This window comes from Nicotiana tabacum, chromosome 18 (genome assembly GCF_000715075.1).
Source record: "Nicotiana tabacum cultivar K326 chromosome 18, ASM71507v2, whole genome shotgun sequence".
In the NCBI taxonomy this organism is placed as follows: Eukaryota; Viridiplantae; Streptophyta; class Magnoliopsida; order Solanales; family Solanaceae; genus Nicotiana; species Nicotiana tabacum.
Window position 1 is genome coordinate 45152093 of NC_134097.1, and position 3493 is coordinate 45155585.

A 3493-nucleotide genomic window follows, 5' to 3' on the forward strand; every position below is an offset into this window, starting at 1 on the left:
CATCAGATGCCTCCTTTTGCACTGGTTCTATACTCTCTTCCCCCTTAACCACAGGCACCATAGTAGTAGTATCTACCTTTTTCTCCAAATAGTCTCTACTTTTTTTCTATAGTGAGTTCCTCCATTTGTGGTTTATCACTTGTGGGTGGAAGATTTTCTAAGGGTGCAGTATTAGCGGATACCAGAACATCTAATTTTGAAGGAAGGAGTTGCACATAACTTGTAGTGGTTGTCACTGATTCCCCATGAACTATAGATTCCTTAACCATTGTATCTACTTGAGTAGTAGCATCAGGCACTACCTTGACATTCTTGACAGATTTTCTTGGAGTAGCCTTGACTTTGGTTGACTTAGAGGTATTTTTCGCAGTAGGCACATATGCATGGGTGGTTGGTTTTGGAAGTGAGGGTGCAGTAGAGGTGGGATGGTGAGAGCAGCAGGAACAAGGGATGATGGTATAAGTACAGTGGAGGATATCAATGGAGAAGGAGCAGGTGCTGATGCAGATTCACTTGATGGTTTGACACTTTTCTTTGATTTAGGCTTCATATTTTTGGATTTTGCTTCAGTCTTGGATGATGATTTGGCTTTAGAACAGGTTTGGCTGGATTTAGGCATGGTGATCAGAGAAGAGAATCGATGAAGGGAGAAGAGAGAATTTATTCTTGATTCTTGCTTAGGATTTGAGGGAAACAGTGAGGTCTAAGAAGCTGATCATAAGGGGCTTTTAAAGACGTAACTCCTGATTTGACTGGAAGAGAGAGGGTGACTGAATTTTAGTTCTAACATCACTCTTATAATGGTTAATTTGACTTTTAAGATTTCAAGAGTAATTAAACTATAATTGCTCTAGGATTTCCCCTTACTCTTTGATTAGAAGACAATTAGAAGTGATGCTAACAGGATTAGAAGTCTGAGCATAGAAATAATTTAGGATATTAAGTCCCAGTGAATTAAGACAAGATGGCATGTACCTGAGTCGAAGAACCAACTCCTTAGTAAATCCTTACTTGTTTTTGCAATAAAGTTTTCAGCACTTCACATTAGTATCATGCAACATAATTGTCAACCAGATTTTCTAAGCAGGTGTGTGTGCTTAATCAAGCACGAGTCTGAATCAAACACATTGTACTTGACTATCTACATCTAACTATACTTTTCTAGCCAATCATTGGTGTTCAACTAGTTGGAAGTATTGATTAGACCTAGTTCTAGTCTATTCCTTTCAAAGTGATCCTTACTCAGAGCTTTAGTGAATATATCTACAATTTGATCTTCAGTTTCACAAAAGTTAATTGAGATATTCTCTTTTCAACATTGTCTCTGAAAAAGTGGTATCTAATATCAATGTGCTTGGTTTTCTTGTACTGACATGGATTTTTAGCAATGTTTATAGCACTAGTGTTATAACAGAAAATGGGAACACAATCAACAAAAATACCATAGTCCCTTAGCTATTGTCTTATCCATAGCAACTGAACACAGCAGGATGTTGTTGCCACATATTCAGCCTCAGTTGTGGATAAGGCTACTGAGTTTTGCTTCTTTGTTCCCCAAGACACCAGACAAGAACCTAGAAAATAAGCTGTTCCTGAAGTGTTTTTCCTATCAAATGAAAACCTGCATAGTCAGTATCAACACAACCAACTAGATCAAAGCTATATCCTTTGGGATACCATAGGCATAGGTCAAGGGTTCCCTTGAGATATCTTAGTATCCTCTTGACTGCCTTTAGGTGAGATTCCTTTGGGATTTGCCTGAAATTTTGCACACAGTATCACACTGAATACAATATCATGCATGCTTGTTGTGAGGTACAACAGTGACCCAATCATTGCTCTATATAGTTTCTGTTCAACATTTTTCCCTTCTTTATCAAGGTCAAGTTTTTTTGCAATGGTAATGGCAATATTGATGGACTTAGAGAAGTCCATGTTGAATTTCTTCAGTAGTTCCTTGATGTATTTCTGCTGATGTATCATGGTTTCCATAGGTGTTTGCTTGATTTGCAATCCTAATAAGAAGTTCAGTTCACCCATCATGCTCATTTAAAACTCATTTCCCATAATCTCAGCAAATTCCTTGCTCATTGCTTCAATAGTAGCCCCAAAGATAATGTCATCCACATATACTTGCACAACTAGAATATTATTGCCATTGCTCCTTATAAACAAAGTGTTGTCCACCTTTCCTCTTACAAAGTTGTTAGTTAAGAGGAATTTTGAGAGTCTTTCATACCAAGCTCTTGGAGCCATATAGGGCTTTATCTAACTTGAACACATTGTTAGGAAATTCTTCACTTTCAAACCCAGAAGGCTATTTGACAAACACTTCCTCTTTCAGATAAGCATACAAGAAGGCACTCTTTACATCCATCTGATACAAAGTGAACTCCATGCGTGTAGCAAAGGCTATCAGCATTCTTATAGCTTCCATTCTAGCTACAAGTGCAAACGTCGCATCATAGTCAATTTCCTCCTCTTAATTGTATTCTTAAACCACCAATCTTGACTTGTTCCTTGTGATATTTCCTTGTTTATCCAGCTTTTTTCTTAACACCCATCTGGTACCTATGACAGTTTTGTTATTGGATCTTTGTACCAAGTGCCAGATCTTGCTTTTTTCAAATTGATTTAGCTCCTCTTGCATGGCTATAATCCAATCTGGATCCTTTAGAGCTTCCTTGATGGCCTTAGGTTCAACTTGTGAGAGAAATGTTATGAGTGCACATAGATTTCTCAAAGATGACCTGGTTTGCTCTCATGCATTTGGATCAGAGATGATGTTCACAAGAGGATGTGAACTTTGATGTTTCCATAGCCTGATCTGTATACCTAAAAAAGATTCACCCAAGGAGTGACTCAAAGGAACAGGTTCAATAGGTATGGCTTCATTAGTCTAGTTAGTAGTCAGAGCATTTCTCTCTTCTTCTTTTTCCTCATGATCACTATCAATTTTCTTGTGGTCTCTGGATCCATCTTCAGAATGAGATTCCTTAGGAACTCTATCACCAATGAGTCCTATGTCATAGCCTTCATCCTGCAGACCTTTCTCAGCCAAATTGTTAGATTCATCAAAGATAACATGAATATTTTCTTCTATACACATAGTTCTTTTATTAAAAACTTTATAGGCCTTACTATGTGGAGAGCAACCCAAGAAAATTCCCTCATCACTTTTGTCATCAAACTTACCTAGAGCTGCTTTACCATTATTATGCACAAAACATTTGCACCCAAATGATCTTAGGTAAATGATGTTGTGTTTTCTCCCTCTAAGTAACTCATAGGGAGTTTTCTCAAGAATGGGTCTGATCATGCATCTGTTCAGCAGGTAACAGGCAGTATTGACTGCCTCAACCCAAAAACTCTTAGGCAGTCAACTAGCAATCAACATAGTCCTCCCCGTGTCTTCTAGGGATCTATTCTTCTTTCTACAACCTTATTTTTTGTGGATTTCTAGGTGTAGAGAAATTATGATCAATACCATGTG